At 35.5% G+C, this 25,250-nt stretch overlaps 1 protein-coding gene across 8 annotated transcripts in view; it reads left to right on the forward strand.

Annotated features, from left to right (window-relative positions):
* The window catches only part of FOXP2 (forkhead box P2), a 389,384-nt gene that overhangs the window by 103,273 nt on the left and 260,861 nt on the right, over positions 1-25,250 (forward strand). For all 8 annotated transcript variants that reach the window (XM_056516333.1, XM_056516331.1, XM_056516334.1 and 5 more), the window contains exon 3: positions 12,775-12,858. The gene's annotated coding sequence lies outside the window, so the exon portion shown is untranslated. The remainder of the gene's footprint in view (positions 1-12,774; positions 12,859-25,250) is intronic.

Genomic DNA, 25,250 nt, shown 5'->3' on the forward strand with positions numbered 1-25,250 from the left:
TATTCTGTGCACAAGCCTTTCACTTCTCAAGGCAGCAGGACAACTACTGCTACAACTACTGTTAAGATATGTCTTGTATCTCAAAAGAGGTTAAATATTCATTGCTCTTTTCTCATTCCTTCTTCATACCATAGGGTATGAAATGGGAAATTTGCTGTAATCCTACAGTTCTAGTTCTAGTGATACAGTTTTAGGAAGAGTTGGGTGAAGTGTTTGTAGTCTTATGTTGCTAATCCCACAATTACAGTAGCAGTCCTGGTTCCTTACACATATTTACCTTACATAGACTCATATCTCTTACTGCTGCTCTTTGGTCTGCAGTGGGGAAAAGTCATCACAATAAACAATGAATGCTACAGGAGTCCACACAATAAATATCTTTGTGTAACACAGCAGCAGTTGATGTTACAGAAAATGTTGCAGTTGGGCTGTGTTCTTAAGGGGAAGCCAGGTGAAATGTGCCTGGTGGGAGGCAGCAGCCACTTAACTCACCACGTTTCAAATGGTTAGTTGATCTTTCTCTGTTCCCTGGTACTGAAATTTATAAATACATTTTGAAATAGAAGCAAAGTTTTGCTTTCATTAGGAGTTTGATGCTACCATCAAATCAAATTTGAGTTACATCATCCATCTGGTATTCTGCTGTTGTGATATTTTGTTAGCCACAATGACAATTTTTAGTTAGCTGTTTCATTTTTGTGAGAAGATTGCATGTATCTATTACTGAGAGGAGCCCCATCCTGCCTTCTCTGATAGTGGTGAATCTCTGCTGCTCCCCCAATCCCATCCATGTGTCCTGGAGGCAAAGGTTTCATTGAAGACTCATCCTGAGTTCCTGTTTATGGTTCTGCACTGCCCAGAAGGCACTTGAAGACTTACTGTAGAATGCTCTGGTGGAAAATATACATTCAAAAATTCCAATTACACTAGATCAGTTGCTTCTCTTTGTGTTACAGCAACTGTATTATTTCTTCTAACTTACAGTAGGTTGCTTTGTTACATCATCTCCATATATCTTTCATTGCCTCCTGTTCAGAGAGGCTACATGGTTCCACAATACATCTGATGATGGGTATTTTGATGAACAGCAAAATATTTCTGTCATGAACAGCATGATGGCAGCTGCAGATTTTTGTCAGTATATTATTTGATTGCTTTTCTAATTGCAAAATTGTAATGGCAATTAGAAATGGAAAAACGTTGAGTCATAAGCAAAACATGAGCAAAACTTCTCAGAAATTCCTGTGTGCAGACATTTCTGACTTGTCAGGGTTTGTAAAATTTGGGTGCATAAACATACTTTATAGTTCAGCAAATGTGATATACACTAAAGTTACTGATCTGTAAATGGCAATGGGTAGTCCATTGGCTGTATTTGCCATCCAAGGTTCTTATGCTATCTGCAGCTAATGGGTATTTCCATTCCATCTGAAATGGGTGGAGAAATGTGAAAACAGTAAAAAATATATATTCCACTTGAGTGGAATTCTTTTAAGGAAGGCTATTAAAAATTGTTTATACCTGACATCTATGGAAATTTTGGAATTGATAACTGAGCTGTTGAATGCAACAGCAGTACTTTGCTTTCTCTTCCACCAAACTTAATTAAGCAATTCAAGTCATCTGTTGATTTGCTATTTTCTTCACAGATAACAGAGGGGTATAGAACACTAAACTTAAACTTGTGTTGGAATTAATACTAACCAAAATCCCTCAATTTTGCATTCTGGTGATTGAAAGAGAAGAAGCAGAATTAGTCATTGGAATTTGGTCAGACTTTATTGACTTCAGCAATGAAAGAGAAAACTATCTTGCAAATACATACAGGTTTCACAGAGTGTCAGTGAACTCTGTTTCAATACTTGTCTGGCCCATGAAAAAATAAAGTTGGAATTATCAGAGAAATTTGTGTGTTTGCTTTTCAATTAGTATTAATTAGTCATAGCATGTATTTTACATTAATTTGTTGGGCTAAAGTTTTAATAAATCATATGGAGAGTTTGGCAGCAGGAATGTGGTTTATAAATTCATGCTAAAAGCAAGTGGATGAGATGCAAAAAGAGCAAGGTTAAGTGTGGAATTCTTTGGCTAAACATTAGAAGAGCTTCCAAATGTAAGGATTTACTTGAATAGATTTACATGTTGCTGTAATTGCCCACTACAGAAGCCATGCAAAAATAATGTAAAACCTGCCAGTGGTAGCCCAGTAGCTCTTTACTTGACAGGGTGGGCTTTATTATGTGTCCTGCAAATCTGAGATAACCTGAGAGGTCATCTGTCAGATATGACACAGGAGACCTGCCCCCTTCTGAGGTGACAGCTGGAGACCAGATGGGATTACCTTGGACACTCTGTGGGCAGCTCAGGGGAGCCTGACATGTTTGAGGAGTTACCAAGAGGAGGGATTTTTTTATTCTTTGCAGCATAGGACTCCTACAAAAATGAGGGGCCAGATATTGTTTGTTTGTCTCAGGCGAAGAGTTTTATTACAGTCAGAGTCAACAGAATGCTGAGTCAGAGAAGCTGAAAAGATCCAGTTTTATATTTATTTCTTCCTATAACTTATCAACTGCAAAGTTTGCAATCAAGGTGGAGTCATAGATATGACAGCATTGAATGAATTCCAGCTGTGGAATCCATAAATAAAAGAATTTCAAAAGTGCTCAGTTCTGGTTTTAAATCTGTTCTGCTGCAATCAATGGGAATTTTGCTATTGAAGGGTAACCTAGTTACATCAGTCCTGAGCTACCCTGAAAATGTTTTCCATGTAGTCACATTTATGAAAGGACCTCTTACAGTACAGTGTTTAACAGTAGCATCACATGAAATTAATTTTTTTTCTTTTTTTTTGTATTTCACTGAAAAGTTTCAGTTGCTTTAAATCAAGGACAGTTTAAATTTCCCCCAGGCAATACACAACACAAGGCCTTTCTAAGACTGCTGGCAGGCAGTTTTCAAAAGGGTCCTTTTTGTATTACAGTTCAGGGCAGCAGGATCATTTTTAAATAAATGCTTCTTGACATCAGTAATCCATGACTTTAATCTCTTTTACTTTACCTTTGACACCAACATATTGGTGCTTGTTTTCACACACATTTTAACAATTCTACTGTTTATTCTTTCATTATTCCCATTATTTTTTTTGTCCTTCATCTGTGTTTTTCCTCTCTTCTTCTTTCATTACTTAACTCTTCAGCTGCTTGTGTTTATCCTGTTAATCTATGCACAAGACTCAGGCAAAGGGGCAGGTGGAAAAGCTGCTGTGAGTAACATCTGAAGTGCATCTGCTGTGCTGTGACAGATCATCTGAGGCCATTACACATCAGCTTACTTGATCTCTTTAATTTACCAGAATTATACATTTTTCCTTGTGCTTCTGTGGTCACATGTGCACCCAGTGCTCTCCCAGTGTAGTTAAAATTTACAGCCCACAACACCCAGAAGTGACACACTTGTCTGCCAGTTCTTTATCTTGTTCTTTTCTTCTTTTCCTCTTCTACCAGCACATATTCTGGATTTCACAGCTTGATCCTGCTGTCCTCTTGCTTTTGGCTCTTGACTTCTGTGTTACCATTTATCATGTTTTCCTTTCAGTTTGAACAGACATTTCCATTTAATTTGTTAAATTTCTTGCGAAACAAGAGAAGTCTGTTTGTTTTACTAAAAGGGCTTATTGCATGTATCAGTTGCTGTTTGTTGCAATGGAATTAAATTAAAATCTGTGTAACATAGTCTTTTTTGGAGAAAAGTTTCAGCTTTTGTGGCAATATTTGAGTTCCTTACAGAAAGAAGCCATGAACATGTAATTTCTGACCTGTTTGATTGAGAAGTTTTAAAAGCCTTTTTTTTGAAATGCTGTTATGTACATTGCAGTAATGTAGGGAAGACTTTTGAAGCATGTTATGTCATCAACCATATATATTTCAGTGAAAATTTTTAAATTAAATTTCTGCTTTCTTAATCTCACAGTTTTAGGGCTATTAGTTTCTAGAATAAATGCAGTAAGTTTTCACAGTGTTAGTGTGTGAATTTCCTTGAAAGTATTAGCAAAATGCCCAGTGCTGTGATTCTGTGGGGTCAGTAGGTCAGTCTTGGGGGCTGGCTGTGGCCAGCTGCTTGCTTGCTTCCCTGCTCAACAGGACAGGAGGGAGAAAATAGGATGACAAAAAGTTCAGCTTATGATTAAGACTTGGGAAATTGCTTACCAGTTACCATACAGGCAAAAACAGGTCTGACCTGGGAAAAATGGATCCAATTTATTTCCAATTAAAATGTATTTTGGTAGCCAGAAATAATGAAAGCATCACTTTCTTCAGGCAGCACCAGCTCACCTTCCTGCTCATTGCCCTTCACTGCTGTTCTCACACTTTACCCCCACCAGCCCTCTGCCTGTGTGTGGTTTTGCCCTTTCCTAAACTCTTCCATCATAGGTGGGTGGCTTGGAGTGGCTAGAAGAAGCCATGTCTCTGACAGGAATTTCCACAGGATATTATGAAGTCAATTGTTATAAATTAAAATTTGTTGGCTCTGCGTTAGCCAAAGCAATTAATGTTCCTGGCAAGAGTAATCATGTGGTACCTTTTTGTGGTAAAGTTCTTATCTGCCAGGGCTCTCTTACCCTATACATTTCAATCATCCCTCTTTAAAAGAAAATATATGTTAATATTTTGGAAAGCAAAACTACATAATTTAACTTATCAATATTTGACTGTATTTATTTTATACTGAGTTTGTATGCCTGAAGCTGTTTGTAAGAGGGTAATTTTATTCATGTGAAATTGATGGGTTGAAGAAAGTCACAAGATAAGCATAAAAATAATAAATGTCCAAGATAATTTGCTGCTTTTAAAATATAAAAGCTATCTACATTCCCATTATGTTTTGATTTGTATGTGTCAGATAGTTGTTTTATGTTTCATGAGCAACATGTACATCATACAGTTCAGGAGGTTGTTATGAGAATTTTGTCATTTATTATGAAAGTTAATGCAGAAATAAGAACTAGTATCAATGCCTAAATTAACCAGAACCCTCAATTTTTTAGAAAAGTGCTGGGTTTTTTCAATCTGTTAAAGAGATTGAACTTATTCATAGATTCTTCATAGAATTTTAGAATGGTTTGGGTTGGAAGGAACCTTGAGGATTCTCTAGTTCCAACCCCCTGCCTTCAGCAGGTATACCTATCACTAGACCAAGTTGCTTAAAGTACCATCAAACCTGGCTTTGAATATTTCCCAGACAGGACAGCTGCAAAGTCTCTGGGCAGCCTGATCCAGTGTCTCACCCTTCTTACAGTAAAGAATTTTACAAATTCAACCTTGCTTCAGTTTCAAGCCATTGCCTCTTGTCCTATCACTACATACTTTTTACAAAGTCCCTCTTCAGCTTTGCTTCTTTATGAAGAAACACACTTTATTATCTTAGGAAAATTGAATGATTGATACCTCTTTCTTTGGGTTTTGCCATTTGGTTTAAATCACTAGGGTAAGGTGTTTGCTTCTTTAACAGTATCATCCAAAAGATAATTTATGATAATCTATGTATTTAGCGTGGGATCACCTAGCAAATCCTACTGAGTGTGAAGAATTGTGTTGAAGTTCTCCAGGTGTGTGAGGCAGTTTCCAAAAGTTGCAGGAAACATTTGGATCCTGCATATATTTTATTTTCAAAATCTGAATTCAAATTTCATACAATCATAGAATGATAATGTTTGGAAGAGGTGTTAAAGATTGTCCAGTCCAGTTACCATCCAGCTCTGCCACTGTAACCCCTTAACCACTAAACCACATCACCCAGCACCAGACCCAAATGTCTCTCCAGGTACAAGTCAAGCACCTCCCTGGGCAGCTTATTCCAATGCCTGACCATCCTGGCAGCTGCCTGAGAGGAGGCTGTGGCCAGGGGGGTCAGCCTCTTTTCCCAGGCAACCAGCAGCAGGACTAAAGGAAATTTCCTCAAGTTGTACCAGGGGAGGTTCAGGCTGGACGTCAGGAGGAGTTTTTTCATGGAAAGGATGTCCAAGATTTGTAATGAGCTGTCAAGGGAAGTGATGGAGGTGTTCAGGAAATGATTGGACATAGCACATAGCACCTGGTGCCATGGTGTAGGTGGCATGGTGGTTTAGTTGGCACAGTGTGTTTGGTCTGAAGTTGGACTTGGGGATCTTGGAGATCTTTTCTGACTTCAGTCATAATTCTTTGATATCCTTCTGGGAAATTCTGCAAACTGTCACTTCTTATTCCTAGTATTCAATCTTTTTAGTTTCTTTGGGTGTTTCCTGCTTAGTTTCTTTTAGAGACTTTGGATAAGAAGAGTTTGTAAAATGAGTTTTGGTAATACTTGACTTACAAGTAGATCTCATTTGTCCATGTTCTCAGCGACTTTCTCAGAAAAACCTGAGATAATCCAAAGTGTGTCTTAAATTTTCATACTGGAATGTTGCCTCCTTAACAGCATATCATTTATTTTGACATACACATAAACTTTATTGTAGCCAGTTGCCTGGTGTGCACTCCATTTGTACTGATCTGTGGCTTTCTGGACCTTCTCTAGATTTTTAGGATTGATTTCTTATTTGCCACCTTCCTTGGATTTTAAGACAATTTGAAGCAGTGTTTTTTCTATTGTAAGCTCAGTTGTTTCATACTCAAGTCCCTTTAGAGTTGTTGATGGGATACACTCCAAGTCTAATAATCTGTTGGAGCTCAGTTTGCCTTTTTTTCTCATGTTCTCTAATGGCACTTCAGTTGAGGACAGATCCTTTCCTGTATTTCTCTGAGGAGGATGCCTGGCCTGGATGCTTCTCCCATCTCCTCTGGTGTGGATAAAACCCTGTTTTTCAGTGGCCCCTGCTCTCTGCCAGCCTCAGCAGAAGCCCCAGGATGGCTGGCTGTGGAGGCTGCTCGCTGAGCCTGGTTCTGCTCAGCCCTGCCTGTCTCCCTGAGCTGGCTCTGGTGCTGTGGGCTAGGACTGGCCCTTGGGCTGCTGCTCTCCCTGGCCAAGGTCCTGCTCTGGCCATGGACACCCCACAGCTCCAGCCTGGAGGGAGCTGCTGGTCCCTGCCAGCCTCTGCCCCTGCACTGTGTTTCATGTTTAAGCTTTCCAAAGATTGCGATCCTTCCTGTTTTCCTTACTTGGACACAACTTGAGGCTTTTACAAGAATGCCTTTTTCTTTCTAATAGCCTCCTTCATCCCATTTGTTCATGACAGCTCCCTTCTCTGGATTTTCTCAGTCTTTTTTGATAGGTCGTATGCATTTTTTGAGCTTGCAAAGGGTGTCTTTAATCAGTCTCTGTGCCACCTGTAAAAATGTGACTTTTATAGCAGATCCTTTTTTCTTCCTTGTAACAAGCTTACTCATTTTTATTCAGTGACCCTCTTTGAAATGGTGGTAGAGTTTTTTTGGCTTTTGTTGCCCCTTCAAGGGCATAGATTCCAATCTACATGAAAGCAGTTATTGACTCTGGCTAGAAATTTGCTTTGAGTCATACCCTGATATGTCATGTGCTTGTACAAGACAGGCAGAAATATCCAACAGCCCTAATATTTTTCTGCCATACTTAGAGGGACATTTTTCAGTGTTATGAGGGTGTTCTGTTTGTTGAGTGTCTTTAGGGGTTGATCCAGAGCATGGGTTATATTTATATTCTATGTCTTTCTTGATGTCATCTACCTTGGCCATTGCTGTAAGGGAGTCTGGGTTGTTTAACATGAATGAACTGTTAACTGCCTAATGGATATGGTAACCATGAGCAGTCATTCTCTAACAAGTGGAAAAAAAAACAGAAAGGAATCATTGAGCTTGCTCAGTAATCAAAATACAGCATAGTTGAAGACTTACTGTGCCTGTAGGGAGGACTGACGTATCTGTAAGAATTTTCCCTCCACAGACCGATGTAGAATAAGAAATCAAGAATAAGAAATCAATCAAGAAGTGATGATGGAAATGTGTGATCAGCATCCTCTGGAGAGACCTGTCACTCAGGCCACCAGCCAGTCTCTGAGAAGAAATCAAGGACGTAATTCTGTTCTTCTTTGTAAAAAACACAATTAATGAAGCAACGTCAAATTTTGGGTTTAGGATAGGGACCTTTGCAAGGACATGGGCATTGTATTTATTAAGTCAAGTTTCTAAGTCTTCATTGAGGAATTAATTTGACTTTCATTTTGAATTAAACATTCTAGAGATTTCTGACACAACTGTGTGCCCAATTAGTGTAGAATGTTGCAGTTTATTATAATAAGAAATTTCAACAAGTGGAAAGTGGTTTTTCTCTGAGTTGACTTAGAATGAATTATATGTTTTCAGAAAAAAAGACATGCCTGAGGATAAAGTAAGGTATGGTATGTGTGCACACTGGATAGAAATCTCTATAAATACGATGTTGGTATCATGCATACTTATAAGATTAGTGTCAACACAGGTTATCTATCATGTAGGGGCAAGTCAAGCAAGTTAGACCTGCCTCAGGGATGATTTAGTTTGTATATCCAACTATTCAGACAACATTGCTGTGGATATTTTGGAAGAAAAGACTGGGGGATGATTTTTCCATCACTCCAGGCTTCCCATTCATTGCTACTGTCTCCATTTTCTCCAGCATGAGTTGATAGGATAAAGGTAATCAGTGTCCTACTAAACTTTAGGACAAGTAATACCTAAATGGAACAACATCCCCCTGCCAGCCCCTCTTCCCCGAGAGGAGTTACATGTAACCTGTGCATCAGTTGCACAGTGGATGGAACATACTGGAAGTAGATGGTGCATTTAGTCCATGTGGACATTTCTCTGTCACTGGGCAATTTCCAGGGCATTTAATATTAAATTTTTAATGATTTTTTTTGTAAATGTTAATAATATCCTTGGCTTACTTCTTTGCACAGTTACACGTTTTATGGATTAATGGAGTATGGGTTTTTTACGTAGGAAATTCCATGTTGAAAAAATTCAATAATAATTTTTGTGGTATAGAATATAATGCGCACCTTTCTAAGTACATAGCATTGAAAAATTTGGAAAATATGTAGTTGGGAAAGCTTGACAGCTCAAGGATCATATAGGAATTCATTATTTTCTCTGTACCATGTTAAAAAATATATGCTTCTCCCACCACCACAGAACTTCTATTTGGACCCACTGATAATGTAATCCACCTTTCATTTGTCAAAGTAGTAATGTAAAATAGTATTTAAAAATTAGCTGAGGAGATCACAATAATATGAAGATCTTTTCATTGGTTCACTTAACTTTGGATTGATTATAAACATAACTACTAATTCATTTTGCATGTTCTTGTTAATTATAATGGCATTCAGTAGTGCTCATCTGGTTATGAGCTTCTGAGTATCTTTCTATCACAGAAAAGTGAATTCCAGAATAAGGAAGAAAGGGGGTTTGCTTTACTCTTTGCAGGTTTTCAATTTAGATAATATTCTTCAAAAATCATATTTTTCATGGTGCAAATTAATGCGTTGACGTAGTTTAGATACAATTAAAAATACATAGTCTAAATGTTAGGTAAATTTGCACTTTTCCATACTTTTAGGAGATATACATTATAGATTGTATGTATGTGACGTATTTTCAAATAAAATTCAGGACATCCCATTGACATAATTAAGACTTGCTCAGAAGTCCTATTATGAATTAAGACTTTTTAAAATTGTGTGAGTCCTATATGATGGAAGGTTGGAAGCTATAGATACCAGTGAATGTTTATGTCTTTAAAATACTAGACAGTCTCTTTAGCAAGACATTTTTGCTTTAGTGAAACCAGTGGTGACTTTATTTCAATCTGATTCTAAACAAATATCCCTAATTATAAGTATAGGTAGCCTTCAACCAGGTTCTAAAATTTTCTTGCATGATTGGTGAGTAGTGCTTCATTAGAATATTTTATAGAAATATCCACTTCAAGCAGTAATGCAGTTTGAACCATTTTTCTGTAGAAGAAATCTGAACAAGCATGTCTTACCCAAAATAGTGACACATCATGGCAAGTTGATCTATCAAATATGAAACTGCTTAAGTGCTGTAGTGCACATTGGAGCGTTTATTTACATTTTTAAAAATTCCAAAGGCCACTAATAAGGCAGGATAAAGAATAAAAGCACATATGTCAAATCAAAATATTGTCTTAGAGGCAGTGTACAAACATATAGCAGGTAAACTTATCCTAATGATTTGTGATCTAAATGTGGAATAAGCTAAGAGGTGATTACAGCAAGTAAATGAATGAATTAAAGAAATACTTGAAGCACATGGGCATTGTATTTATTAAGTCAAGTTTCTAAGTCTTCATTGAGGAATTAATTTGACTTTGATTTTGAATTAAACATTCTAGGGATTTCTGACACAACTATGGCAATTAACATTCTGTCAGGATGCTTTTAAAGCTTTGGCTAACAAGGTCTGTGAATTTGTAAATTTTTAAAATTCAGATGGAATTGTTAGATATTGAAGAATGGAAACATATCTCTGTGAGCACAGTCAGTAGGGCATAGGTAAACAATTAAAGCTCTACCTGCTGGGGCCCAAATGATGGAATCTGCTAGCTCAGGTTGAAGGTAGAGAAATGTTGGTGTTGAACTGGAATAACTGGAATGATTCATATCCAGGTTTTTAGGATGCTAACAAAAATCAAAACAAATCAATATGTATAACAGAAGCGATATTATTTCTTAGTAGTCAGCTATCTTTGTCAGGTAAATCACACTCAAGTGTGGCATAAATCAAACAGAAGTGAACAGATAAGATTCTAAAGATGAATATCTGCTCCATTAAAAAGAGAATTGGTAGATAAGACCTGCAATCTCTCTGTGACATATCTGTCACACCTACTTTGTGCCATCCTCACCACTTTAAATATTTATTATTGATTTCTGAAGAAATAAAGAAATCCAGAAATAGACCAAAGATAAAGTTATAATCGAGATTAATGACTGTGGTTGTTTTCATATTAAGACTAATTACCAAAAAATACTATGATGAAAAATTTCTTCTGAGAAAAACTATATCTCAGCAAAATGGGTCATGTTTTGATATAAAGATTTCACATATGATAACTGTGATTGTCCTGGCTTTATTTCTGAGGTGAAGCAATATGTGATGTTTAATATACTCCAAGCTAAGAAAACTGATGATTTGAAAGAATGTTGGTGTAATGAAGTATAGGTAAAAAGAGAAATACAGGATATTCACATTTGAGGCTTAGATATTATCTGTCAACATGATGAAGTGTTGAAGAAATAAATGTAATGTGTATTTCTGTCTAGAATTCAGGTGCACAAGAAATTTCAAAGAGTTAGAGGCATAGCTATTTAGAGGCAAAAGTGCAGCCTTTTAATGGGAAATAGGTCAGTGAGAGGAGTGCTTTTTGCTCAGTTGGTTGGACATTTACATTGTGGATCCAGGGTGACCACATGACCATCAAGCAAAGTTTTATTGACACATATTTTACTTTCTGAAAACTTTTAAGAGTTGCCACCCACCTTCACCTCCTCATATTTGCCTTAGGATCCTTACCTGTTTTTAACATTTTCTTCTCTTTTTTGCTTTGTATTAAGCTCATAAGATACCCTTCTCATTTCCCAGTGCTGTCCTGCTGTGCAGGGGTTTCATGTAGTGTTTATTCCTCCAGCCTGTCATTCTTTGCTCTCCCTTCTTCACTTGCTCTACTACAGAGGCTGCCAGGTAGCTTTCAGTTTTCCAGGAACTTCGACCTTCCCAGCAGGTTTTGTTACACTCTACAAACAAAGGAAGAAGTTAGAACTGCAGCTCTTTTAAATGTCCAAACATCTTGTAACAAAGTGTGTATTAATAATGCCGGTTGGAACACAGATTTTTTTTTTTTCTTTCTTAAACTGTGGGAAAGCTGTCTTTGCTTTATAAAATTCTACATTCATTTTACTCTTCAGCCTGCTTCTGTCTGACCTTGTCAGCAAGACAGAATTGCCAAGAGGCACCATCGAGAGCCTGGTAGGATCTGCTTCAGAGGTAGCAGAGTTTCAGGCATCAAGTCCACGTCTATATTAGTAAATTAAACAATGCCTGGAAATATTTCCATGTCTCTGCCAAAGTTAATGTCTTTGCAAAGTAACATCATTCTAGAAAATTCTCAGACATTTATGCGACCACCTCCATTAGACAATGTTTACACAACCCCTCTGTTTTGGAGCATTTGTGACTATGCTACAGGATTTTCCTACATCCTACTTAGATGGAGGATTATCTTGTCCAGTTGATGTCAGGAAAGACAGATATGCTCAGGCATAGATGTATCTAAGTATTCTGCATGTTCTTTATTTCTTCTGCCTTGTCCAGCCTTCTCTCTTCGTTGAGTCTTCCAGTCTCAGCTTCAAAGCTGTTTTTTTTTTCTTGTCCTTTTGTCCTTCCTAACATACATATAGATTTAAATTTTATTGGCATGCTGTCTCCCAGCTTCTGTCCCTTCCTTCTGATGACCCTGTGAACTTACTGGTAGTGTGCAGTTCTCTGTCTGAAGCAAACTACTTCAGGGAGGCCTTCCTTTTGTTTGCCCTTGGGTACTATAATAATAAAAATAGAATAAAAATACAAGACTAGAATTTGAGTGATGCCTTAGCTGTCACTCTACAGCAAGGAAGAAACTTGATGAACAATATTTCTTTGTGGACTATATTTAAGCTTACTACTTGTTAAGAGCACAAATTAGAGGGAGTGATAAGGCCAGATTCTGTGTTGGTTTTGTTAAGTGATTCTAAATAGCTGTAAACATTTTTCTTTGTTTTATCAGGATGGTGGTACTAGAATTGATCTTGGACATCACTTCAGTTCAAGGTTGAAGTTAAAAGGTCTTTTTGAGGCTTAGAAGAAGCAGGTGAGTACAGGTCAATCATCACAAATCAAAGAGGATTTTTTTTTACAACTTTCTTTGTTCCAGAATTGCTGTTCTTGCTTACCAACCCAAATTTAAATAGCTGCTCTTGTTACTTTCCCTGATCCATTGAGATGTATGACTACTAGCATTATGACTTGATAGCAGAGCATATCTTATTAATTTAGAATTTCCTACGTGCTTTTTCATCTTCTGCCATGAAAATAAGTGAAACCATGGTTCTGTCACCAAGGTCTCTGAAACTCTGGAGTTAACTTACACTGTATAGTTTCATTACATCAGCTATGTTAGGATTATGATAATTAAGGTAATTTGTTTTGAAATTTGTTTTAGATTGTATTTCTTGTAAAAAATAAAATTTTGAAAGGCAAATACACCGTAAAAATTAGTGAAGAATCCCTGAGTTTGGATTCCTAGTTTCTTGAAACTGGGATGATCTTTATGTCTCTGGTAAGCAGGAATTCCATGATGTCAAGGACCATGAGTCCAAACCTTGTTTCAAGTGCTCTGAGTGTTTACAGGCTGAACCTGCCTGGGACACCACACTGTCTGTGGCTGTAGTGCCACTGGCACAAATAGCTGCACTGAATACCCTGCTTTGCTCCAGACCTTCACAGCTATCTTCAGTGAATTGTGTGCAAGTGGCTATCAGGTCTTTTTAGCCTAGACAGATCTGGAAAAGGAGATCCTGAAGGAATTAGTGTAAGATGAGATCTTAGCAAGGCAAACACATTTATTGTTGATGTTTTCATAACTGCTATTGCAACCAAAAATTAACCTGTATGTTGAGTGATGCAATTGTTCATATTTGAAATTTCCTGTAGAGTATAAAATTTTTTGTGAATATTCCCAGATATTTTCAAATTTAAAATTTTTAGGCAATCTTTTAACATATAAATTTCAAAATATGGTAAATTGGACCTGATACTAAATTTTTAAGGTACAGATTTCAAAAAGGTACAACAAATTTGCCATAATAGGAGCCAGGACAAATTGCTTCTGCATACACCAGGAAGTATAACCAAATATGAAATACAAATAATATGCCATGTGTAATAAATGCTAAGGAATTATAAGATATTCTGATATACCTATATACTCCATAATATTGGTATATCCATCTTAATGTATTGATGCCTCTGGAAAGAAAAAAAAGAAACTGTTCCACAGGAGATAATTATGATGACAGAAATTAGTTCTGACTCTGTTTATAAGAAGTTTTTTTAAAGTTTTACCCTCTGTGAGGAAGCACAGCCCTTCTTAACCTAGTTCTAAGAAGTGCTAAAGAATACTGTTCTGGTATGTGTTTCACTGTGAGTGTCTTTGCTGGTTAATAAGAGAGGAAAATTCCTTTATTTTGATTTAACTTACCCTTTTTCCAAGGAGTTAAGGCACTGGCTGGAAGGCTACAGTGTGAATATGGTGAAGCCAGGCAAAAAAGAAAGATTAGGTGTAGCAGTGTTGTAAGTCAAAGGATATACAGCACTATACAGGGAAGCTGAAGATATTGCTGGTATCATGTGCAAACCTTCATATGACTATGTGTTAGTAGGTAGTAATAAATTTATTTGCAAAGCAGTGGGTTTTTTTCTTTCATTCCTCAGTAGAAAAACCAGCAAGGAATATCAGATTCTTTACTTTCTATGTAGCAATGGAAATATGGCTGGATTTCTGTCACGTTTTTGTACCTGTCTGAATTGTGTAACTTGTATGTAGTTATGTTAGATACTTTTTTGAGAGTGTCAGTATTTTGGAAAATTGATAGAAACTGTAGTAATTGAAATCATTTTAGTCACAAGAGTCTGTTAGGTTTAGAGGATTTTTTTTCTGGAAGTTTATTGTGTTTGGACAAATAATGTCCAAAATGATTTGTCCAACTGACTTGTGCATCTATAATATTTTGGCAGTATAGTTTTTATTGAATTCCAGTATGTCTGAAACTTAAAGCATTTGAAAGAAAGCAACTGCTATTCTGCTTCCTCCATTATTTTCTTCCATAACTTTAAGTTAAACATATTCTATAAGAATGCTTTCTGTAAAGGAAGCCAAAATCTTTCTGGCCTTTTTAGCATTGGTGTCTATTTCTTGCAGTATGTATGAAAATGGAGAAGGAATGTTTTTGCAGTCAGTGAGGAAACAGTAGTAAATTCTGAATGCTTGTTCTTCTCTATGGTATTAAGAATTATTAGGTTCTTTTATGGCAAGATATGATGTGTTTGCACTGGTTGAAAACTGAGATTCAATCATAAATGTTGTGATAGATATGCATAAAAATAAAATTGCAATTATGAATACATTTTTAATCAACAGAGAAAAAAATCTGTTTGGTTTTTGTTTTCTCAATAGGGCACTTGACTTTTTAGGAGTAAGTTTTAAAAAGCTGAGAGCTCAGAAAAATGTGAAAGTGGAGAAAAACATGTTCTATTTTCTGATCTATGGCTTAAAGAGATAGTTTTGAGATGGTTAGCAATACATTTACATTTATGTTTTCTGAGTTACTTAGGCTTTGGAAAAAAAACCTAAATAAATCCTGGTATTAATGATTATTAAATTGGTCTAGCTCTTTTTTGTTGTCAGTTTGGAGGAGATGTGCTCATTCCTGTTTCTTCCTGGTATTACAGGAAACAAAACTTGAAACATCACAGCTCATGTCATATATGCATACATTTTGTATAAATATTCAGTCTATATGTATATGTTTATTTTGTAGAGGGCAAACATAATTATACTGTTAGATTAGTACAGAAGAATATATCATATAGGTATCTTGCATCTGAACTGAAATTCTCTCAGGAGTTTCAAAGGACTCATTGCAGGTGACCATGTTGATGACCAACATGAGTAAGATACTATGTTTTCCACTAGCTGCATAATTGTTGGCATTAACTTTGTCCACAAAGAAGTCTAACCCTTTCAGGTGTCTGCTCAGAAGGCAAAGGAGTTTTAATACTTCTGTAAGTGAATTCAAGGAGGATATTCAACATAGTGCTGAAAGAAAAAGATGGTATCTGGTTTGCAAGAAGAAATTAGATGGAGTTTGATGGGGTTTATCTTTAATGTAGTTTCTAACAGGAAGAATCTGAAACATAAACAGTGCTACATACTTTAATGGAATTGTATTAGAACAAAAACCCTATTTATTGTAGAATTTTGAATTATCTTTCCAGAGTGGTTTTGAATAGCTATAAACTGGTGATTGGGGGTCACTTTTTGAAGTCAACTTTTGTCAGTTCTATCTACATTGATAGAACTGAATTTGTGATCTGGAAATATGAGGCAGTAAATTTTTGCTGTGCTTATACATAACATCAAACTATGAATTTAAACTCTCCAACTTTTCAATTCAGCTAAACAATAAGTACAGCCTTAATGGTCTGATTTGCTGGGAAGAGCAGTGTTGCAATAATCTGCTTTTTACAGCCCATATCAAATATGAACTTGCATCAGTTATTACAAAGTTTGTGCTTTGGGAGGTGTTTTTGTGACATCCAGGAGTGATGCTCCACATTTGCTGGAATTAGTCATTAATGACACTGTCTTGAAAAATGACTTATTGCTTAAATACACTGATTTTTTTTGTGGTTTCTAGCATAGAAATTTTTAAGGAAAAGCTAGTTGAAATGTGATGGGATTTTTCAACTGTATGAAATGAGGGGAAAATGGTGTGCATCTTAATAATTTTATGATTCTTTTTCCTATGTGACATGAATGAGAGAGGTGAGAACTCTTAATTTTTAAGTGAACTGAATTCAGGTTTCTAAACGTGGTCTGCTTGAGAACAGAGGACCATTACTGTAGTTGTCATGTAAAATGAAGTTGGAGTCTGAATCTCCTTTTTAGCTGTCAGCTTTATTAAGGAGCTACTGGTGTGTTGAGCTAGGCACACACATTATATAAGCGGTGTGTGGTGGTGTCTGGAGGGAATTTTCTCTCTCCCCACTGCTGCTTTATTAGGTCTTGCTCACTCATTCACTGCTGCCCTGTCTCACTGCAGCTTTCTGGCTGCAGCTCTCAGCCTTGTAGGTCTAATGTAGATTGACGCCTTTGCCAGAGGACTGATTGAAACTTGTGTCTCATAGTTGCTAATGCTCACTCAACCATTTTATTGAAGATAAAGTAAATAAAATAGATTGCCATATGAGAATTCTCTGAAATCAAATGGAATAATTTGACAGGTTTAAGCCCATGAAAAAGCCAGAGCATTGAAACAGATGGGAATACTTTTTATGCACAATATACCAGGAAAAGGTGTCTGCTGCCTTGCTGTTACACTGTTAATGGCTTTTGCTAAAATTATAATTGTTGAAAATATAATTTCCATTGGTGTTCAAATTGTTACTTCTCTCAAACAGAGGGATTATTTTTAATATAAAAGTAATGGATATACTGATTTTATTTTTTTACTGCTTCTGATTCTTTAAGAGACTAATGATGGATAATCAGTCTCTTAAAATTTAATTAGAAAAAAGAAATAGAGGTTAACTAAGGGTGAGTTTAGTATTTGAGAAAATAATTCAGTGAAATTCAAAATATATTGTTACTTTTATAGGTTTTTAATAATCATCAAGTGACATAATTTTGAATATTACAGATAAAGTTGCTAAAAAAGCCTTAACATTTCTAAAAGTGTAGCAATACAATACACAAAAACTATGAGATGCTGAAGTTATTATGGCAAACTGCTCAGAATAATAGTCAACAAGTCCCGAATATTCTTCACAACATTGTTATTTTATAAAGAATTTCTGTAGATAAGCATTGTAGTATGTCTGTGCTATTTTCAGAAATAAGACAATAGTACTATCTAACTAAAGACACAATAGATGACAGATTACTCTAATTTTTTTAATTGGATAAAAATCAGTATTGGTCTTCTTAGTCACACTAGTGGACTCCTTACTATTTGGACCAGTTCTTCAAGAAAGCAAGGCACACCTGTATTTTAGTTTAGTATAATAAATTATGTCAAACTTAGGTTTAATAAAGGAAATAAATACAAAAGAGGTTAAAAAAATCAAGAAAGTTGGCAGATGCAGCCTTGGTTTACCACTTGAAAACACAGTCATTTAAATATCCAAGACTAATTTTTCTGTTTTCTTTATGTTTAAAGAAAATCTGCTCTTTTTTGGGTGGAGAGGGATGAATCAATTTTATTTCATTTTTTAAGGTTACGAAATTGATTGCAAAAGATTGTGCTATTTGTACATTTGGATGGGATGCTAAGTGAGATTTCATGAATATTGGGTAAAAAATAAATTATGTATGAGCTATTTGAAAATGACCAACAGAAATGAGTTGAAAGACTAGAAAAACATAGTAAGGATGTATTTCCAGGTTTAATGTTAGCCAGGATACACAGCTAGTTCTGTTGGTGTATGTAGTGGCAGGGATGGTTTTGGTCAAAATCATATTTTCAGTATGACTGTGAATAAACCTAACAAACGTGACTGATACTCTTTTTTTCCCAATCCTGTTTGTATTTCTAAGAGCAAAAATTGCTCTATTGTGCTTATAAGGCAGAGCACTGGCCCCAGGTCTTTTTTCTCTTGTTGCCATGCTGATGACAGTATGTGGCCAAACTCTTAATGCTCTCAAAGCAGTTCCAGACTTAAAACTTCAACAGTTACCCTATGGTACTCTTTCTGTTAGTTCAGTAGGATAAAAGGGTCATTGGCAGCTTTTCTTTTCTTTGGGACAAAATAGAACAAGTCACAAGCCTTCCAAAAATCCCACTTTTAAGCCTTTCATTTTCCATATCTGAAGTTCTTGGAAATTTGGAGAGTGCAGAAACAATTCATTTACTTTCTCTTAATTATATGCATAGAATTATAGAATAATAGAATTATATGCATAGGTTTTTTTCTGTGATGGGAAGTCCAAGACAAAGAATCCCAACTCATTTCTGTGTTATGTAGCCTTTTCTCTCTCTCATAGGTTTTTCTACTTGAATTGTAAAGCCATTATGCCGTTAGCACAATCTTTGGGAAAAAATGCTGAAGCCTGTGAGTACTCCAACATAGATTGATTTAGACAGAATAAAAGCTGGTTTTATCAAGAGAAAAAGAAGCCTCAGCATTAGTTTATTTAGGATTTCTTTAAAACTTGAGAAAATCAAATGTGGTTTCCCATATTGCTCAGAAACAACTTATTATTGCTGTTTTTCTCAGCATGGTCTCTTATTTGACTGTATCTGAAGCAATTCTGGTTTTCATGTTATTATTTCCTATGTTCTTCAGCAACACACTAAAAAAATAATCTGTATTTTTGGCATGCTTTTGAAGTTATCTAATCCAGAAATTGTTCTATGATAAATGTTATGAACTAGCTATTTTAACTAATTATTAAAAAATAAATGAATGCAGGTGATGAAGAAAGCAATTCAGTACAAACAGCTACATATGGAAGAAATAGCATCACATGTAATTCCTGAAAATAAATGAGATCTTGAAAATGGAATAGATGTTTATTTGATTGCTTTGAGAGTTAGCCTCCCTAAAAAGCTGATTTTAAATGAGTTTTGTGTTTGTAAGTGGTGTTTATTAACTGTCTTGGGGAGTGATTTCTTGTCTTCTCTGGAAAATGCATTATGGGATCTAGGAAAGAAGGAGGTAATATTTTGTTTATTTATTTATTTTTAATTTGGTAAATTCAGTTGTTCACAATTAAATTTTTTGAAGAAACTTTGTTTTTTTTTTCCCCCTGAGCTTGAGTTGTCTAGGGAAGCAAAACAGGTTATGTTTTGATTCATGTGGTCGTTCTGGTCCTACATCCAAACATAAGCATATAGATTTGAGTACCTATATATAAATTCATTTAATTATGACAGATCCAGTGAAGGTTTTGTAAAAAAAAAAACCAAAAAAACCAAACAAAACTACCAGGCATGTAATTAAAGTCTTCAAAGTTAAAACTGCTTGGTATAGTTTGCACGATATATGTCACTTCTCAAGAATAAGGTGTGGGACATAGTACCTCAGTATGTAAATTATTGAAATTTAATTCTAGAATTAATCCAGATACTTTGTTTAAGTAAATTTTTATAGATAACAGCACTAATGGGAAATGTACCGTAATTTTAACTCAATGTTTTTAAACTTGAGGGAAAAACTAAATTAAATATTGTTTTAGATTTGTTGAGATAACAGAGATAAATAGTTCCTGTCTGTAATTGAGTTTGCAGCGTAATATGATCTGTTATTTGGGTGAAGCTATTTAGTAAACACTTCAAATTAGAGCAGATGGATACTGTGCTATGACAAAGACATGTGACCTCATGTCTTAAGTGTTTTGCAGCTAATTTGAAACTAGTATTTATAATCTGCATGCTACCATCAAGTTGCTGAATATTTAGCTTTCTTCTTTCCAAGATAAAAATTTACTCACGTGGCCATTTGTCATTCATTTTTTACTTAGTTTTCTCTTTGCTCTAAGATACATTGTCATGGTGCATCAATGATGATGTAAATCCAGTTCTCTTTTTTATCACTTAATAAAGAATTAGAACTGTATTTTATACAAAATTTCTACTCAGTCCAGTCAAAGGCTTTTAGCTTTAGGTTGATGTATTTTTTTCTCAAATTTGTTGGTTGCTACTTGTTTAAAAAAAAAAGATGAATTCAGGGGTTTGTAATCTTTGCATCATCATCCCTCACCTTCTTAAATGGAATTTTTATTGCCAAGATTCCTTCTTAAAAACACACAAATAAAAAAAAAAACCCCAAAACAACAAACAAAAACCCAACAAATTCCCCAACCCAACAAAACAAACTTCTATGCTGAAATTTTGCCTCAGGCCAGTTTCTCTCTCTGCTGGTTAAGTGGACTAAATGAATGACAGCATTATTATTTATTTTATTTTTAAAAATAAGGCTGAAATGTTGAACTGAATTACTGAATGAGTGGAAAAATATTTAAAGTTTTCTCTTATGACAGAATCATTTTATGCTTGCTTTTTTGAGCAGTAATATTATAAAGAAAGTGGAACATAAGAATTTCCGTTGTAAATTTTTTGTCTTCTCTATAGAAGTATTAGACTCAGCATTATTGATAATCCTTTTAACTAAAGCACACACTTATTTAATGAACTTCAGTTCTAGATACCTTTTCCCTCTCTCCAAAATTCTCTATTGCCCCTCTACCAGAACTTGTGTTTGCATTCTTTCTTGTTTCTCTTCTTCAGCCTGTCACAAAGGAAACTAAATTAATGTGGAAAGGATGCCCAGCTGATGCCATAGAGAATCCATAGCAGTTTAAACCATGCTCCTTGGTCTGCATTAAAGTTACACATATGGTCACTTTGAGTGGTCATTTTGCCAGCCCTTGAGTGGCAACAGGCAGCTCTGGCAGGGGGAAGGTAACAAACAGGAGGGAAAGGAAGGAGAGGGAAGGAGCAGCCATAACTGCTGCAGCTGTTTGCTAAGTGAGCATATGTTGCAGCCCTTGAGCCTCCACAGAATATATTTTCCCAGGTCAGTGCTTAATTCTTATGTGTAATATTCCCCTAAAATTTGATCTGAGCACCTGCTTATTTGTTTTTCTAAGGGAAGTTGTTCTATCGTGCAAGTCCCACAGTTATTTACTTCTCCTTAAAGTATAATGGAATAGTCCAGTTACTTACAGTAAAGTGACTTTTTACCCTTGAATTTTTGCATGCTGACCTCTTAGAAAAAGGAGCATTTGCTATTTCTCTGTCTCTAGAAGATTCTCTGAATATTTTACATTTGGGCGTTATTAGAAACCGAGATCTGAAGAAGAATTGTCATTTATATTATTTTATTTTTACATTAAAGGTATTTTAATTTTTATTTATTAGGCCTGAAAAAGCTATATATTGGATGGATTTAATGTATTTGATAGGATAGTTTTTAAGTTATTGTGTTATGTACTCGAATACCCTGTCCAATACTTAATGCCAACTTGACCTCTGTCCCCAGGCTGAAGACAAAGACAAAGCAGTGAGTGACTGGCAGTTGATATTATGAAGGTTCCCACATCCTCTCAGGTCCCATAGTAGTAGCCAGTCTGCTGCCTGGATGTGGTACTTTCCACTAAAACTGTCCTTTAGTGGCCAAATTCACCTGATGCATTACTTCTTTAGGTGTCCTGTAAAAATCCTCTTTCATCTTCTGCCCCAGAGTCCTCTCTTTCCAGATTAGCTCTGGAAGAAGCATCTGGAACAACCCTGAGCTACTGACCTCAGTAGGCTGAGGTTGGCTGTTGAGAGTGTCTAGATTGCTCCTCTGTGTTACTGGGTGTGTTTAGTTGTTTCACGTATTTATTGCGTGTTTGTGCAATTGTGTACTTGTGAGAGTTGACTGGATCTGTCCCAGTTTGTTTTTGGGAAAGATGTTCAATGCTTTCTTAAGTTAATAAGCATTTCTTGGTTTTCTAGGAAGTAATTCAAGGAAACTCGTAAAACATTCCTTGATATTTGGGATGTGATTTGGGCTATGAAGGCTGGTGATAGTTTACATGAAGATGGAGGGATTTATTCTGTCCACAATGAAAGTCTTGGTTTATGGTAACACATAAGGCTATGCTGAAAATGTATGTGAATAGATACTGTCTTTTCTAAAAATTGTTTCACAAAGGCATTAGCTATTGAGGCAAGTGATTTTCACTTGTTAGTCTGTAGTAAAAACCATCTTTGCTGAGCATCTTTTTATGATCTTTGCAACTTAAAAATTTACAGGCAAAATACAAAATGTGTATTATTTGTATATGAAATTACTGTTTTAATTCTTTATTAAATATTTTGGATTTATTTCTAGTGTCAGACATTTAAATTATTACCATATAATAATAGATAAAATGTCCAAATTAATGTGTAAGTTGACAAGCACTGTTAGTGTCTTCAAACTGTTGAAATGGACTTGGTATCTTAAAATTGTCAATTTCCTATAACTTCACAGGAAGTTATCAAGGAGGTTTTTTAATTACTTAGTGCTTTTATATATTTTAGATTTGATGTGCTGTTCATTTCCCCTTAATCTAATAACTTTGCTAGTTATTTGCACTATACTGGTGAGTGGCTACTTCTCTGCAAGATTAAAAATGAAGATTATAATAGGAACATGAGATGAAAGAAATACTTCTCTTATGTATTCAAACTGCCTAATAGGAATTAAAAACATGTTCAATAATTCGGTTTTGCTGTGTAACATGATAGTTGCTGTTAAATATAACTTCTGTGTTGTAAATACAAAAAAAATTAAAAACAGCAAAAAAAATAGGTTTGATCTCATTTGACCTTTCTGACGTTCAGTCAGTTAGAGGGTTTGTAAGATGTTTAATTACCAAATGGTATGATCATTATTCATCTCATCATTTGATATATAACGTCAAGTGAATTGCCTCCCTGGAGTGCACTGTGTTTCACAGATCAATAGATTTAGTAAGAGCTTGAAGGAGAGCTTTATGCATTCATAGAAAAGAAGAAAAAGTATATCCTCCTTGTAAAATGGCTCATGTAGTTATTCTCTGAGCTTTACAGACTTACTGTTTTATTTACATCTCAGGAATACAAAATCCCGTAACATAAAGGCATTTATTAAAATATTTTCAACCTCGTTGTAAAAAAATTTAAAAATACTGCTATCCTACTCTACCTAATCAACTAGCTTAAGAAGTCAGTCCTGACCATCTTCATTTATTTAAGTAATTATACTTATTAAAACAGATTTTTGATTTGACACACCAACACATGATATGACGAAAGGCTGTCTAAATACAATCGACACTATTGCTTACACTGTTCACACTTTGGGTTTCTGCATTTTTAAATAGGTATGGTTAGTCTTAACTGATTTGGGTTGTTGTTTAATATGTGTGGGGTTTTGAGTGTTTTTTTTCATTCACTGTGTCAAGGATATTTATGCACACTTCCAGAGAAAAGGATAAAGTTTGTTCCTGATTGACTAACTTAATATCTATGAATTTTTTAAAAATTTATAATTAATTGTATAAAGGATAATTACATATAGGATGCTTCATGTTTACTTAGGCTTTTTCTAAATATATTATATTACTCTTGTCCAATTTAGGTGAGCAATCTTTGAGCATGTCTGTCTGATTTCTTACCATTGATGGAAGGGGCTTTTCAAATGACTGACAGACTTCTACCAGTGCTCAAGCACTGGTATTTGTTGCTGTTTTTCTACTGTAAGTTTTACATGCTTGGTTTGCTCTTTTGACTTGCCATCTTCCTGCTTAAAAAGTAAAAAAACAAAATTATATTTCTTCTTTAACTTTTATTAACAAAGGTAAGCTTTTTAGCTTAAATTTATGCCTTGTTGTTCGTCCTTGCATCAGTCAGGCACTGAGGAAACTGCATTTCAGCTAAGCAAATCTTCCCTGCTGTGGGACAGAAGCAACATTTACTTGAAAATTCTGCTCCCTTATTCATCTGTCACTTATAACCCATCATCTACTCAAAGATTAATTTGAATTGTGAACAATATCTAAGCTTCCTTAATCCCTTGCTCTTGTCCTTTCTCTTGAGCTGCTGTACTGTGACGGAAAGGCCATAATTCTGAAGCTTCCTATTCCTCAGGCCTACCTAAAGTAACTCCCATTGGGAGCCAATTGATGTTTTAGCAAGGAAATTCTTACCTGTTTCTGAGAACAACCTGGAAAAATTGTCAGGAGACATTCACACTCTTAGATGTTCACGCTGTGGAATTCTTGTAAATGTAAAATCTAATTTGTCTGGGTTCTTTGCACCAGCATTGTTCAAGGTCAGATGAAATTGTGTGAAATACAAGGCAGCATTTCTGAGATTTCATTCCTTTCTCTATAAGTGCAACATTTTTCACCAGATTAGCAAGTCAAGTAATAAAAAATTCATTAACAATTAAGGTAAATTGTGATATATACTTAGCATCTTTTAGAGCTGTACATATCAGTAGTCATCTCTTCCAGGGCATTCTTGTTAAAGCAGAATTCATTCATTGCTGTTTGCATTTTTTTGCCCATATATTAAGTTATTTACTGTTATCAGTAAATAGCTTGATGTCATATGTACTTGAAATTCAGAGTCCATTTTGGATGAAAAATAATAGAAGTATGTAATTTTGGAATAATTTCTGTTGTAGTTTGGTAGGTGCTTTAGATGTAAGGGTAAAGAGCTCATTAGTGGCAGAGTAGGGAACGCTCTGGAATACTGTGTGCAGTTTAAGAGGATGTGGTTTGTGTGAAAGCATCGAGGGGAGGGCAACAGAACTGGTGAACAGGCTGTTGGAAATGCCCCATGAGGAGTGGCCAAGGACTTGGGGTCCATCAGGTTTGGAGAGAAGGAGGCTGAGGGGTGACCTCATTGCTCTGTACAGCTTCCCAAGGAGGGAATGTATGCTGGTATTTAAGAAGAAATTTACTAC

The sequence above is a fragment of the Oenanthe melanoleuca genome, chromosome 1A (assembly GCF_029582105.1).
Source record: "Oenanthe melanoleuca isolate GR-GAL-2019-014 chromosome 1A, OMel1.0, whole genome shotgun sequence".
NCBI lineage: Eukaryota > Metazoa > Chordata > Aves > Passeriformes > Muscicapidae > Oenanthe > Oenanthe melanoleuca.